Here is a 16,319-nt window from a genome sequence, read left to right as displayed (position 1 = left end):
AGGATTGGTGAGGATGTGGAGGAAGGGGGAATTTTTGCCCCTGTTGGTGCCAATGTTAATCGGTGCAGCCACTATGAAAAACAGTATGGAGATTTCTCAAAAAACTATTGTACAATCCAACAATTCTACTTCTGAGTATTTATCTGAAGAAAACAAAAATACTTATTCAAAAAGATATATGCACTCATATGTTTACTGCAGCTTTATTTATAATAGCCAAGATTGGAAACACTTTTTGCATTCATTCATGGATGAGTGGTATGTGTGTACATGGAATATTAGTCATAAGAATGAAATCTTGCCACCTGTGACAATGTGGGTGGATCTCAAAGGCATTATACTAAGAGAAATAAGTCAGACAGAGAAAGGCAAATAGCATATGATCTTTCTTAAACGAGGACTCAATAAATGAATAAATTTAAATGATGTGTGAATTAGTATAGAAGAGATGAGTTTCTAATAACATGAGAAGAAAACATACTTGAAGAGATCACAGATTTTTTCCCCTCTATTTAACTCTAGATTTCTTACTATAAGGGGATCTTTCCTCCTTCCTGTCTAGAAAACTGTACAAAGAGGATTATTTTAATTTGACTTAATCATTATTATATGGGGTTATTTTCCTCTATGATATCAAGACTATGCCATCAAATTATTTTCAGTTTTTTTTTTTAACTGAGATGAAACTTCAATTCTTTACCAAGATTCTTGAAATGATTCATTCCACTCAAGAGTATTTATTGAGCACTCACTTTGTTCAAGGTAGAAAGATTGCTGACAGAAGAGAAGACAGAGTAGCAGATGTTGTTACTACCCACGTAACTCTATAGGCTAATTGTGCAGAGGATACGATGCTGGCTGAGGATATGGCTCTGGCTGTAGTCCAGAATCCCCAGGAGAGGCAGAACAGGGAGTTTGATAAAGCAAGAGCGTCTAAGAGATAGTCTCATCTTTCAAAGCAACATTTTAAGATGAGTAAGTTGTTAAGTATGCGGGAAAGAACAAGATTATGTCTTTGGAAAATAAATATCTATTGTAGGTGCTTAGAAGTGTGTGAGAACTCTGAGTCCAGGCTGTGCTTGCACACTGAATACAGGAGAATTACCAAAGGCAAGAGAAGCAAGTGGGTTAGGATAAAAGGCAGTAGCCCCTAGAGTTATATTTTCTGATTCTAGGGCAATAGCTGCTTCGCCCTATGTTGGATTTATGTTTCTTTTCCCTGGGTGGGTGGAAAAGATTTTGGTTTACATCTTCCCATAGGGAGAGGAGGATTTGTTGAGATCTTGATTACTACAGTATTTGAGAATTTTAAACCCTTACCCCCAAGTACATGCGATGTATAACAAGTCTGCAAATTCTGGATTAGAAAACTTGCTTCTTCTGAGACCTACAGTCTTCAGGTGGAATCTTAAAAAAGCACATTAATTTAGTGCTTAATTTTCAGAAAGAACTAGAAAATATTTCAATAATAAACGTTGTTCAATTCAAGTTGTTCCTAGCTGTGCCACTCATAGATACAGATAAGACTAGAACAACAATCCTTCAAATATTTCTGGCTGTATTCCCATCATGCTCACTTACTGATTTAGGGCCTCTAGCTTTCTAAAAGCATGCCTCTGAGTAGGAAGACTGTCGTGGGTAATGGGAAATGTAGTCTAAATTTGTGCTTGTTATACTGGTACTTCGTCTTGTTTAGAATTTTTCCTAGATTTCTTGTTTTTTTTTTTTAAAATAAAGTATTATTATCATTACTACTTGCTTCGATATATCTGTATGGATCTGATAGACACCCCCTTTATATGCTTATATTCTGCCTGTGGTCTCTTCTAGTGTTGTGTGAAATCCATGTGCAGTGAACAGGGTCTCACTTTAATACATGTTTACATCTGGAAGTATGACAGTGACAACTCATATTTCTTTTTCCAGCTCTTTCCAGACTCAATGTAGGTAACAAGGATAGCATTCCAGGGCTGATAAAACCAAGTATATGTGGACAGGAATGGGTATTTTCTCCTTGGGATGGTGGTGGGAAAAATATTTGGTGCAGGTGGGCACTTGATGTATCAACCTGTTCCCTCCTTACCTGTATAACTTTTTTTTTCAAATAGGAAGACTCCAAAATTCATTCTACATAAACAAGGAAGAAACTGAACAAAGCACATCACAGCTCAAATGGTATACATTATTCAGTTCTGAAAGTCTATAATTAAACTTTGATGTCTCTTAACTTACGGGAAGAATATTTTGATGGATCTATGATTTTAATTGAATAAATATACTTTATGGAATGAAATGAAAAGGAGGAAGCCTGTGATTTTGATGCATCCACTTATGATGAAATCTTCAAAAGAATGATAGAGAAAAGCTTATTCTTCTAAAATATTTTAAGGAGAAAAAGACTCTGAATGGAGGCAAAAAGACAATAGAAATAGCTGAGGTAAATATGTAAGCACTGAAATTTGAGCACAAAATAGAACTGAGAATATTCTCTAGGAGATATTTTTTGTCTGAGTCTTCTAGTTATGTTGACATCTGTTGGAGTATCTTCCTAATTAACATATTATTATTTATAGTAAAGAGTCAATATTAGGTCTTAACAGTTTCAGGTTTTCTAATTACAAAATTCAATTTTAAAATGATAACATACAATTTTATATAACAACATAATAGAACTATTTTGAAAACATATGTTCTTCTGATAAAATATACCATTAACATGGTATTGAGAGGGTAACAGGCAGGAAGACCAGAGGTCTCCAAATGCAGGAAATAGGCTGCAAGTGTCAGACAATTTTTATCTCTCTCTTAAGCAGCAGGAGGAAACAAACAACTTAGATTTCCCCCCTTCTCTATACAAATTTAAAAAGAGGTTTCTCTTAAAATTTTGGGTTGTCATGATGACACCTGGCTCCACCTGAACTTAACTTTTCTCAAACCTTGAGCTAACTAATGCATTTTTCATATGGAAATATTTGTCTTAAGCTATGTTAATTAACTATGTATTTACTCTAGACTCTGTCATTTGTCAAGTCGGTTCTGCTTAAGACTCAGAACCCATGAGGGCTCAACAAACCTGTATGTTTTACTCGTACATTGTTCTCCTAATCTGTCTTGCTGCTAAGCTGCTGCTAAGTCGCTTCAGTCGTGTCCGACTCTGTGCGACCCCATAGACAGCAGCCCACCAGGCTCCCCCGTCCCTGGGAGTCTCCAGGCAAGAACGCTGGAGTGGGTTGCCATTTCCTTCTCCAATGCATGAAAGTGAAAAGTGAAAATGAAGTCACTCAGTCGTGTCTGACTCTTCGAGACCACATGGACTGCAGCCTACCAGGCTTCTCCGTCCATGGGATTTTCCAGGCAAGAGTCCTGGAGTGGGATGCCATCGCCTTCTCCAAATCTATGTTAATGAAACTATATATTTACTTGGAAAGTGTCTTTCTTCAAGACTCATGTCAATCATTTTATGGCCTGGGATGACTCACCTGGTGCCAATGTTATCTCAAAATGCATGTTGTGGGTGAGGGGCCTGGTGCCACTCTGAATTTTGAGACATCTCCTTTCTCTAATTAACAACTTGCTGATAGGTTTATAACATACTGCTAAAGGCTACCAAGGGGGCACTCTTTCTGTCCCCTTCTGATGTCTAAGTCAGAAGCTTTCTCTATCTCTTTTATACTTTCAGTTCATTTCAGTCTCTCAGTTGTGTCCAACTCTTTGCAACCCCATGAACCACAGCACTCCAGGCCTCCCTGTCCATCACCAACTCCCGGAGTTTACCCAGATCATGTCCATTGAGTCGGTGATGCCATCCAACCATCTCACTTTTTGTCATCCCCTTCTCATCCTGCCCTCAATCTTTCCCACCATCAGGGTCTTTTCAAATGAGTCAGCTCTTCACATCAGGTGGCCAAAGTATTGGAGTTTCAGCTTCAACATCAGTCCTTCCAATGAACACCCAGGACTGATCTCCTTTAGGATGGACTGGTTGGATCTCCTTGCAGTCCAAGGGACTCTCAAGAGTCTTCTGCAACACCACAGTTCAAAAGCATCAATTCTTTGGCACTCAGCTTTCTTTATAGTCCAACTCTCACACCCATACATGACTACTGGAAAAATCATAGCTTTGACTAGATGGACCTTTGTTGGCAAAGTAAAGTCTCTGCTTTTTAATATGCTGTATAGGTTGGTCATAACTTTTCTTCCAAGGAGCAAGCATCTTTTAATTTCATGGCTGAAGTTACCATCTGTAGTGATTTTGGAACCCAGAAAATAAAGTCTGTCAGTGTTTCCATTATTTCCCCATCTATTTGCCATGAAGTGATGGGACCAGATGCCATGATCTTAGTTTTCTGAATGTTGAGTTTTAAGCCAACTTTTTCACTCTCCACTTTCACTTTCATCAAGAGGCTCTTTAATTCTTCTTTGCTTTCAGTCATAAGGGTGGTGTCATCTGCATATCTGAGGTTATTGATATTTCTCCCAGCAATCTTGATTCTAGCTTGTGGTTCATCCAGTCCAGCATTTCACATGATGTACTCTGCATATAAGTTAAATAAGCATGGGGACAATATAAGCCTTGACATACTCCTTTCCCTATTTGGAACCAGTCTGTTGTTCCATGTCCAGTTCTAACTGTTGCTTCTTGACCTGCATACAGATTTCTCAGCAGGCAGGTCAGGTGGTCTGGTATTCCCATCTCTTTAAGAATTTTCCAGAGTTTGTTGTGGTCCACACAGTCAAAGGCTTTGGCATAGTCAATAAAGCAGAAGTAGATGTTTTTCTGGAACTCTCTTGCTTTTTTGATGCTCCAGCAGATGTTGGCAATTTGATCTCTGGTTCCTCTGCCTTTTCTAAATCCAGCTTGAACGTCTGGATGTTCATGGTCAGAACCGATAAGGGCTCAACAAACCTGTATGTTTTACTCATACATTGTTCTCCGAATCTATGTTAATGAAACTATATATTTACTTGGAAACCTGTCTTTCTTCAAGACTCATGTCAATCATTTTATGGCCTGGGATGACTCACCTGGTGCCAGTGTTATCTCAAAATGCATGTTATGGGTGAGGGGCCTGGTGCCACTCTGAATTTTGAGACATCTCCTTTCTCTAATTAACAGCTTGCTGATAGGTTTATAACATACTGCTAAACCTAGATAGCATATTGAAAAGCAGAGACATTACTTTGCCAACAAAGGTCCATCTAGTCAAGGCTATGGTTTTTCCAGTGGTCATGTATGGATGTGAGATTTGGACTGTGAAGAAGGCTGAGCGCCAAAGAATTGATGCTTTTGAACAGTGGTGTTGGAGAAGACTCTTGAGAGTCCCTTGGACTGCAAGGAGATCCAGCCAGTCCATTCTGAAGGAGATCAGCCCTGGGATTTCTTTGGAAGGAATGATGCTAAAGCTGAAACTCCAGTACTTTGGCCACCTCATGCGAAGAGTTGACTCATTGGAAAAGCCTCTGATGTTGGGAGGGAGTGGGGGCAGGAGGAGAAGGGGATGACAGAGGATGAGATGGCTGGATGGCATCACTGACTCGATGGATGTGAGTCTGAGTGAACTCCGGGGGTTGTTGATGGACAAGGAGGCCTGGCATGCTGCAATTCATGGGGTCGCAAAGAGTCAGACACGACTAAGCGACTGAACTGAACTGAACTGAAAGGGTAGCAGTGGGACACTCATACTTTAATGAAACTTTATTACACAAAAGCTCTGAGTGGTCAAGGCTCGTCACTGGCCCCGGATTGAATTCTTCTCCTCTAGAGGCCCAGAATCCTGGTGTCTTTTGTGGCTTAGCAATAACCTTTCAGTACTATAAATAGATACAGCTAAAATGACTGTGAATATATTCAAAGAATGGTTGTTCTACTTATGTTATTTTTAGTGTTCAGAATAATAATTATAAGGAAGTACTTTTTATTTTGTTTTAATGTACCTGGATAAATGTTATTTTTTTTAAATTCTTTTTGAAAATAGGTTTTGAATAGAACTATTTCATAAGAAAGCCAAATTTGGCTATAATAGAGTCAATTTGTTAGTCAATAAAGAAATGTTTAAAATGATGTGATTTCAGTAATTTTCAACAGTCCCCTTCACTCTTAGCTGTGTCCCTATTTGGATGGAAATACAATTCCTCCAAGCATATTTAGGAGTTCCCTGGTCATGCCAAAGAAAAAAAACTGCTCTAATGACATTTCCAGGATCCTGGTGAAATTTTCTGCCAGAGTCCTCCTCTATTCCATGAGGTGCACATGTTTGTCAGATGCTACCACCATCTGGTACAAACCATGGTGTCATGGCATTGGGCAGTGGTGTCCTGTAGCACCATCTGGGATGCTGCTTGGCAATGCGGGTGCAGCCCCACAGTGCTGGCCACGCAATCCCTGAGGTCTTCCTTGACCGTGACTGGACCAAAGTTGACCTTTAGGTCAGAGGAGAAGTGGAAGAGACATGTTATCACCCCTTTGTCTTATGCTCTCTTAGAGGGTTCAAAAGCAGTGTGATTTGTGCTTCTACAATTTGTAGTGCTTTTAGTGAGTTTGTGTCTTAAGTTTTCCTTGGTGTCTGTTTCTATGACGTGTGTAAGGACTTCTGTGGGGACCACGTGCACTGTGGTGTACCCACAATCGCTGTTTCCCTCAGGCATTTAGAGTCTGCCTTCCTTTTAATTAGTTCCCTCCCAGGTCCCCTGCAAATAGCCACTTGTCTGGCCATCCCCCAGGTTTACCAGACATTTCCAGAAATGTCTCAGACTCAGCAGTGGCATAGCTTGAGTTGTTTCCCAAGAGGCTCTTAGCTCCCTTGCAAACAGGCTTCTCTCAAATCTGTCTTAACAGCTAAAGTCTGAATCCCCACAGTGGGCACAGCCTAAACTCAAGTTGAGAGTTCCACTATACAAAGACTTTAACACATAACAAAATATTTAGAACAGGTCTGTATCTTGAGGGCATTCAACAAGTATCTATCAGGTGTCTACAGTGGGATGTGCATAGATAGACAAAGATGTCTAAGTTATAGTTCTCATCTTCAAGTAATCCAGTCTAACAGGAAGACTATATGCATATTAATGGGTAATTATAACACATTGTGGTAAGTTATGGAATAGGATACATGAAGCACAATGATACATTATAACACATAGAGGGATTTGCATATATACAAAGAGAGACATACGAAAGAGGAAACTATGCCTTTGCATTTCTGGAATATCGAGGTGTATTTATGGTGGAGGGAAGAGGGGTGAAGGTAATGGCATGGTATGTAGGCTATAAGGTGGACATAGGCCAAATATAAATACTATATTCCATGCTAAAGAACTTCAACAATTTAGGATCCCTGAAAGATTTAAAACATATTAACCAAAGTAAGTCAGGCAGAGAAAGATGAATATATGACATCACTTGCATGTGGAATAAAAAAATGATATAAATGAACTTATTTACAAAACAGAAATGGGTTTACAGACATAGGAAACAAACTTATGGTTACCAAATGGGATAGCAAGTATTGGGAGGGTAGGGGAGATAAATTAGGAATTTGGGATTAACATATGCACACTATATAAAATTGATAAACAAGGACCTACTGTATGACACAGAGGATTATATTCAATATCTTATAATAACCTTTAATGAAAAATAATATGAAAAAATATCTGAATCTCTTGCCATACACTTGAGACTTAACAAAACATTGTAAATTAAGTGGTTTAAAATTATGACAGAGACTTGATCTTCTATATGTTTTAGAGAAATGACTCTTGTTGGAGGGAGTGGGTATGGAGCAGATTGCACTTGTTACCCCATAGAATGGACACAGAAAGATGAATGGAGCGTTGTGATTATCTAGGCAAGAGTTGATGAATAATGCAGAATGGTAATGGAGAGGATATTTTCATTATTTAGAAGGCAGAATAAATAGAACCCAGTGACTAGATTTAGGCATTGTGTGTGAGAGAGGTAGGGGCCTATGAAGACTCCTGAATTTCTAATCTGGATACCTATATGGTGACATACTGAAAGCTACTTGAAACAGGAAATACAGGATAGGAGAAATTTTAGGGAGGAGAAACAATGCATTCTTTGTTATAAATGACTAGCTAAAGTTAAGACATGAATGAAGAAAGATGAAAATGCAGGGAAAACAAGTAGAAGAGATGGAAAAGATAGATATGGGAATAGACAGGCAGAGACTGAAAAACAGTACAAGAGAAAGTCACAAAAGATGCAGAGTGACTCTTGGTTTTATATTTGAGAATTCCATTTTCAGTTCTTGGTAATACGGCATCTAAAAGTGATGACTTTTAATATTGCTACTATAGGCATTGCTTTTTATTCATGATTAAAGGTTGAATAAGATAAAGATTTAATCTCTGAATTGGAGAAAAGTGACAAATGGTAGGGAAAAGGGAGAGAAAAGTAAATAGAGACCAAACTTGTGTATTCTGCAGTAAAACTTGGTTTTATCAATGATGTCAGCTCTTGCAAAGAAATTTATATCTTTAAGATGAGTATTCCAGAAAAGTCAATTGAACTTTTTCACTAGGTTCATATTCAGTTCAGACATTGGGAACTGAGGTGCTGGAAAGACAGGCTACATCTTATGGCTGCTGTTTTTGTTTCTTTACAAGTAGTACCTACTAGATAGGTAGCCATATCTACTTGTAAAGGCACAAATAAGACATAGAATCATAGAAGACTGGAAAGAATTCACATAGGTTGGTTTTGCAAATGATGCTTCAATAATTGCTTCCACATAAAAAGAATCACTCAAGCTTGCCTGACCAAGTCTTCTCACATTCACAGAACTGTTTTGGTAGGATAGTAAGATTGATTTTGGAGTGAATACAACACTTCTAAATAAACAAACCAAGAAATATTTACGAACTGGATCTTCTTCTGTTCAGGGAATATATGTCTTGTCAAAACTGTGAACCTTACTACAATCAACATTTTAAAACTGTTAAATAAAAACTGTTTTGATTTTTGCTGAAGAAGATAATTATGGACCAAACATATTCTCTCTGAATTTTACTCTGAAATTACCAAGGGCAGATATATTTAAAAATATGATCTATATTAGGATATCCAGTCAACACCCAATTGATTTTCAGTTCCTGAAACTGTGGCTTCAAATTTAATCAATGCAGAGTAGAGGATCAGTAATTAAACAGTAATGATTTTTTCAAGTGGAAGTAGTTAATATTATTGTAAATTGCTTTGCTGTGAGTGGGTTCGGGCTCTTAATGATTTCGTAAATGATTCTGGGAAGAAAACCAAGCTTTCAATTACATTATTATTTCAGGCCTTATTATGTGTAGTTTAAACAAAGGTATGCAAACCTATCACAGAAAGGGTTTGTGACAACCTGAGAATTACTTCACTAACTTGTGAGATAGCCTCTTCAGAAAAAGAAAGATCCTCTGATTATTTTGATCATTCACCTGCCAACTCATATGAGATATATTAGGTTGGTGCAAACGTAATTGCGGTTTCAGGCCATGAATTTTAAATCATTATAACTAGGCTCAAATACATCTTTATTAATCAAAGTAGGAACCATCACAATCATCATGTTTTTGCCAATGAGAAATAAGTCTGTTTATTTCTGTAGCACAAAAATCCTTGCTTTGGGATTTGACGAACTCTTGGAAAGCATTTTCTGCATCCTGCTGATTGTGGAAGCATTTTCCCCTTGAGTAGTTGTTGAGATGCTTGAAGAAGTGGTAGTCAACTGGTGAGAGGTCAGGTGAATATGGCAGGTGAATGATCAAACCTTCAACCAGAGAGCTCTTCAACATAGCAGACACTATGGATTCTTATTGTAGCAGTTTGAAAACACTAGGGAACCATATCTATAGTTACCGTCACCAGAAAGTAATTCTCAGCTTGTCTTTTTCTGAAGAGACTATCTCACAATTCGTTCAACTTTTGAAGCATTGATTATGTGGCATGTGGTTGGACATTGTCATGGAGAAGAACTGGGCTCTTTCTTGACTAATGCTGGTTGCAGGCATTGCAGTTTTTGATGCATCCCATCGGTTTGCTGAGCATACTTCTCAGATGTAATGGTTTCACCAGGATTCAGAAAGCTATAGTAGATCAGACAGGCAGCAGACTACCAAACAGTGACCACGACCTTCTTTTGGTGCAAATTTGGCTTTGGGAATTGCTTTGGAGCTTCTTCTTGGTTCTACCACTGAGCTGGTCATCACTGGTTGTCACATAAAATTCACTTTTCATTGAACATCACAATCTGATTGAGAAATGGTTTGTGTTGCAAAGAATAAGAGAAGATGATGCTTCAAAACAATGTTTAAAAAATTTTTTTGATCAGTTCATGAGGCATCCACTTATTGAGTTTTTTTCACTTTCTAATTTGCTTCAAATGTTGAACAACCATAGAATCGTTGATGTTGAGTTCTTCGGCAACTTCTCATGTAGTTGTAAGAGGATCAGCTTTGATGATGGCTCTCAGTTGGTCATTGTCACTTCTGATGGCCAGCCACTGCACTCCTCATCTTCAAGGCGCTTTTTTGCAAAACTTCTTGAACCACCACTGCCCTGTATGTTCATTAGCGGTTCCTGGGCTAAATGCATTGTTGATGTTAAGAGTTGTCTCCCCTGCTTTACAACCCATTTTGAACTCAAAAAAAATAGTTTTCCTAGTCTAAAATAAACATAAAATACACAGCAAGAAATGTCATTAGCAAAAAAACCTATAAAGCAAGATATGTGCATTAAAATGATGTATAGCATAACCATATTTATTTAAGAATGTATTCCAATATCAAACAGAAAAGTTCAACAATGCAAAGTCACAGTTACTTTTGTGCCAACTTGTACTTGCGTTTATTTACTCCATAGGGCTTCCCAGGTGGTGCTAGTGGTAAAGAACCCACCTGCCAATGCGGGAGACATGAGAAATGTGGGTTCGGTCCCTGGGTCGGGAAGATCCCCTCGAGTAGGAAATGGAAATCCACTCCAGTATTCTTGCCTGGAGAATCCTGTGGACAGAGGAGCCTGGTGGGCTACAGTCCACAGGGTCACAAAAAGTCAGATACGATTGAAACAACTTAGCACACAATACATGAAAAGCAAACAGTTGTGCTGGACAGAAGAATAAAAACACACAAGAAATGAGCAAATCTTCAACCAGATAGCTCTTCAACCTAGCAGATACTATGGATTCTTACTGTAGCAGTTTGGAAACATTAGGGAACCATATCCATAGTTATAGTCACCAAAAGATGGAGATTCCATTCTTAGTTTTGCGGTTATTGTGAGATGTTGGCCTAAAACCTGAAGGCTATGGTGCTATAAAGGAACCTTGAGGTTCAGTGTCAGTCGAAATTGTTCTGGAGGGAAGACTGGATTAATCTGTTAGTGACACACTGCTTCATATGCTCTCTGAACCTTATGTGGAGAGAACTTAAGAAGTCTTGGCAATTCAGCATGGTTAAACTTTGCTGGTCACAAAGAGTGATGTGGTGAATAATGGGAAAATCAGTGAGAGGGTTGGTTTCAATATCCCAAACAAGAGTCTTGGGTGGTCTGTACTTTTCAGACTGACCACCTAAGGAAATGGATTGCAGTGGTGTTAATTCAGATAGAACTTCACCTTTCAGGCATGATAGTGTCTTATAAGCCACGCATTACACACAGCTAGTGCAGAACTAGTTGTGGCCAGTTGAAATATGGTATGAAACATGGAAGATTGTGAGCTTTCTGTTGTTGTTTAGCCTCTAAGTCATGCCTGACTCTTTTGCAACCCCATGAACTACTGCAACTCACCAGTTTCCTTTGTCCATGGGATTTCCCAGGCAAGAACACTGAAGTGGGTTACAATTTCCTTCTCCAGGGGATCTTCCTGATCCAGGGATTGAACCTACGTCTCCTGCATAGACAGATATTTTCCATGGGGGAAGCCCCCAATTGGTCCATTTACCCAGACATTTACAATTTCTATTGTGTTTTCTTCATTCCTAAAGGTCTGACTTTCTCTTCTGTCTGAAAAACCTCCTTCAACAATCCTTAGGACAGGTCTACCAGATATGAATTCTCTTAGTCATCTGAGTAGGTTTTTATTTTGACTTCATTCCTGAAGGATATTCTTGCTGGATATGGATTCTGTGTTGACAGTCATTTCCTGTTTGCACCTTGAAAATATTGTGCCACTTACTTCTTGTCTCCATATGTTTTCTGATTAGAAATTCACAGTTATTCAAATTGTGTGTTATTTTCCTCTGACTGCTTTAACATTATTTGTTTTTATTTTCCTGCAGTTAATTACGGTGTGGGTATGGACTTATTTGAGCTTATCTTCTTTGGGATTTATTTAGGTTTCTGTACATTTGTCCTTCATCAAGACAGGAATTTTTAGAGCCATTGTTCTTAAAAGATTTTTTCTCAGCATTCCATTCTTTAGTCATTCTTTCCAAGTCTCTGACGACATAAACGTTAGACTTTTTGCTATTGTCTCAGTGGTTCCTAAGGCTCTGATAATTTTTTTCTGCCTTTATTTCTTCTGTTATTCCTATTGGATCATTTTTAGTGATCTATTTTGTCTTCAAGTTTATAATCTCTTTCCTACTTCATATCTGTCTGCTGTTGAGTCCACCCAAAGTGATTTTTATTTTGGTTGTCATATTTTTCATTTCTACAATTTCCATTTGGTCCTTCCCATGTCTGTTTTGCTCTTCTTTCTGTTTTTTATTTCTTCACTGAAACTTTTATTTCAATGTATATCATAAGAATGCTTGCAAGTGCACGTTCCAGCGTATTTTAAAGTCTTTGTCAGATAATTCTAGCATTTATGTTAGTAGTGTGGGTGTTGGTGTCTATTGATTGTTTTTCATCATGTGACTTTAAATATTTGTAGGTCTTCATATTCTGAGTAATTTTGGATTGTACCCTAAACATTTTGAACATTATGTTATGAGACTCTGTGTCTCATTTAAATTCTGTGGAGAAAGTTGACATTTTTGTTTTAGCAGGCAGCAGACCTGGTTAGCGTCAGGCTGCAAGTTCCAACCTGAGTTTTACGTGTGATAATTCCAGTGTCAGCTCACTTTTCAGTCTTTGCAATGCTCTTTGTATCTGTCTTAAGTGTGTGCCATCCAGCAGTCAGTCTGTAACCTGCGTGTTAACATATCTATTAGCTTCTTTCTCAACATTACTGGCATGGTAATTAGGATTGGACCTATGTATCTTTATGCTCCGCTTGGTACTTTTGGATTTCCGGGACTCTCATTTTTGTCCTCTGGCCAGAAACTTAGGACTCTAGTTATCCTGTTTATTGTGCTCTGCCACTCTCCTTGGTGACTGAGTCTGGATCCTGGCCCATACAAAGGGGAGAGAGTGGTGGGCGGGAGAGAGAATAAAGGATAGAGTATCCATGAGGATTTGCCTCATACTTTTAGAACTGCAGCTCAGCCTACCAGAGAGGAGGGTGGCCTCCCTAGCGCTTGTGGGTTCTTGTGGCTCTTGTAGGTTCCTATAGCTGTCACTGACTCTCCACCACAGGACTGCCTGGTGAATGGGGTTCTAGAGAAGGAGAAAGGGAGGAAAAACCCAGAGGATTTTCACATTGCCTTTGAGCATCAGGAGTACCTTTTTCCGACCCTCAAGCAAGAACCTGTAGGCTTCCTGTCTGTCTGCTTCACAGTGCTCACTTGTGGGTTTCTGGCTGTGGTGAGTTGAAGTAAGGGGATACCAGAAAAGAAACCTGGTAAACTCACCATTGATTCTATGATTCTTTGAATTCTGGTAAAGCTGTTATTTACAAAGTCTTCAAATATGTGCCTATGCATTCTGTCCAGGTTTTATAGTTATATTCAGTGGGAGGAAAGTCATGAAGCATGCTTATTCTATCTCAACTGGAACTTGAATCTCTTATTTTATTTTATTTTTAATTATGTAAAGCAGTATGAGGTTCCAAAGCCAAAACTATGAGCAGGATGAACACTTAACAAAACTATGAAGACTTAACAGGTATCAAGTTTCTGTTTGTATTCACCCCCATAGGTAACCATACTTTTAGTTTTGATTATCCTTTCATTTTTAATGCTAAAAATAAGCATTTCTAACATCAAAATAAGCATTTATTTTTAACATCAAAATAAACATTTATATTTGTTTTCTTCTTCTTCCACTTCTTATACAAGAGATAACATACTACAAATACTCTTCTGCAAAATGCAGAATTTTGCAGAATTATTTTCACTTAATTATGTATTATAATAACTCCATAACAGTATATAAAGATTTTCCTTCTTCTTTCTTACTGCATAGAGTTACATTGCATCATGTTGTGTATTTTTTATAGTTTCTTACTGGTAGAAATATTCATTATTTCTGGGCTTGGTTTTTACTAATCAGTATAGACTTTAGCCTAACTTTCTTATTCTTTTTGTTTGGGAAAATGGAATATAATGAGAAGCCTTCACAGTGTTTTTTATAACCTCAATCATTTTGCCTTCCAGATGTAGTTTATAACCAATGCCATAAATCTTTTAGTAATAATTCTTAGATTCATTATGTGCAATATGACTAAGATGCTTGAATGCTGGAATTTGCTCATGGACACTGTCTTTAATCACCAGGCCACTCTTGGTGAAAATGATTTGCAGAGAGCTTGAATCCCTTAAGCAGTTTCCCTACTGGTATTGTTGGGGAGGCCAGAATCCGTCAGTTTGTCAGCACTGAAATGGTAACAGAATATAGAAATAGAACCTTTAGGAGAGAAAATAGCAGATATAATGGTGATGATTGGTAGTAGTTGCTCCACAAATTGGAGTATAGCATTATGGATATTGGACGGGAAGACAACTGAGGTCCAGTGAAGGAGTCACTACATCTAAGAGGCAACATTCAGCAGGTTGTGAGAAACTGGAAAGCAGAAGGTCTGGGATAAGCTGAAGGCAGCTCTCTGCTGCTGTAGTTCTTTGTCAAAAGTCTTTGATTCCACTCCTATGGGCATATTTCAGCGGGCGTTTAAGGGACAGTCCAACATGTGGTGTTTCCTACCTTTCCATCTCTAGTTTAAATGCAAGCTGATTTAAAAATAGGTTAATTTTTCTATTTCATCAATCTGAAGATGTGGGTCAGAAGGTTGTTCCTCCATCCTTTTATTTTCTAATATTAATGCTTCTACTACAGGAAATAACGGGCTTCCCTGGTGGCTCAGAGGATAATGAATCCACCTGCAATGCAGGAATCCTGAGTTTGATCCCTGGGTCAGGAAAATCCCCAGAGGAGGGAATGGCTACCCACTCCAGTATTCTTGCCTGAGAATTCCATGGACGGAGGAGCCGGGCGGGTTATAGTCCATGGAGTCACAAAGAATTGGACACAAGTAAGCAGCTGACAGTGTCACTTTTACAAAGGAAATAGTATAATCTGGGATTTTCCGGGGGCGTGAAGTTCAGGATTTTTATATTCAGTATTTCTCTTACGGTGATGGACAAATATGTAGGAGTAGTATTTGAGCAGAAGACTCTCCAGCATAGCTTACCAAATGACGTTATTAGACATAGTCATAGGACATGATGAGAAAGAAGAGCCATACAAAACTTGTGACTAGCACAAATTTTAAGCACTTAGCAGCAGAAGTAGTTGTGGGACCTGACTCCTGTAGTAACAGTAGGGATTCCATTGTCAGTTTCTGATGGATTCTGATCCTTAGGTGACATAATTCTTGAGCAGTGTCCATTCCTGCACACTTTAGACATTTATAGCTTAGAACAGTTCTAACAGTAAACTTGAGATATTTCCCATAAGATTGTGATTTGCATTCATCATGATGTTGTAGCTTAAGATGGGAAACCTTTAACTGCTTCCCATTTTGGATGTGGAGCCTATTTTCTAGCATAAAGTAATCCAGCCAAGTCTACCTTTGGTTGAAGAAAAGAAAGTGATGCAAACTTAAGTAGTTTAAAGAAAGAGTGAAATTCCTGCTTTTGCTCTTACAGTAGCATAAATCATAGAGGGCACATGTATATTCTTGCTTGAATAAATACTGGTACTGATAGGGACAGAGTAAAGGGAAAAATTGATGATTAAATAGTTAACCCCATTGCTGCTGCTGCTGCTGCTAAGTCGCTTCAGTCGTGTCCGATTCTGTGCAACCCCATAGATGGCAGCCCACCAGGCTCCCCCGTCCCTGGGATTCTCCAGGCAAGAACACTGGAGTGGGTTGTCATTTCCTTTTCCAATGCATGAAAGTGAAAAGTGAAAGTGAAGTCGCTCAGTCGTGTCCGACTCCTAGCGACCCCATGGGCTGCAACCCACCAGGCCCCTCCATTCATGGGATTTTCCAGGC

General features: G+C 38.6%; 1 long non-coding RNA gene across 43 annotated transcripts in view; it reads left to right on the top strand.

The window, feature by feature from the left end:
* The window catches only part of LOC147349204 (uncharacterized), a 535,617-nt gene that overhangs the window by 84,896 nt on the left and 434,402 nt on the right, over positions 1 to 16,319 (top strand). For 18 of the 43 annotated variants that reach the window (XR_015149619.1, XR_015149620.1, XR_015149615.1 and 15 more), the window contains one exon: positions 2,109 to 2,293. The exons of 17 other annotated variants lie outside the window; for them this stretch is intronic. This is a non-coding gene — a long non-coding RNA (uncharacterized LOC147349204). Of the gene's footprint in view, positions 1 to 1,830; positions 1,981 to 2,108; positions 2,294 to 15,157; positions 15,354 to 16,319 lie in introns of those variants that run through there. 8 more of the 43 variants (XR_015149600.1, XR_015149598.1, XR_015149641.1 and 5 more) reach the window with 4 other exon arrangements.

This window comes from Bos grunniens, chromosome 21 (assembly GCF_055505025.1).
Source record: "Bos grunniens cultivar Pamir isolate PY7600 chromosome 21, Bosgru_T2T1.0, whole genome shotgun sequence".
In the NCBI taxonomy this organism is placed as follows: Eukaryota; Metazoa; Chordata; class Mammalia; order Artiodactyla; family Bovidae; genus Bos; species Bos grunniens.
This window is presented reverse-complemented; position numbering and strand designations above follow the sequence as displayed.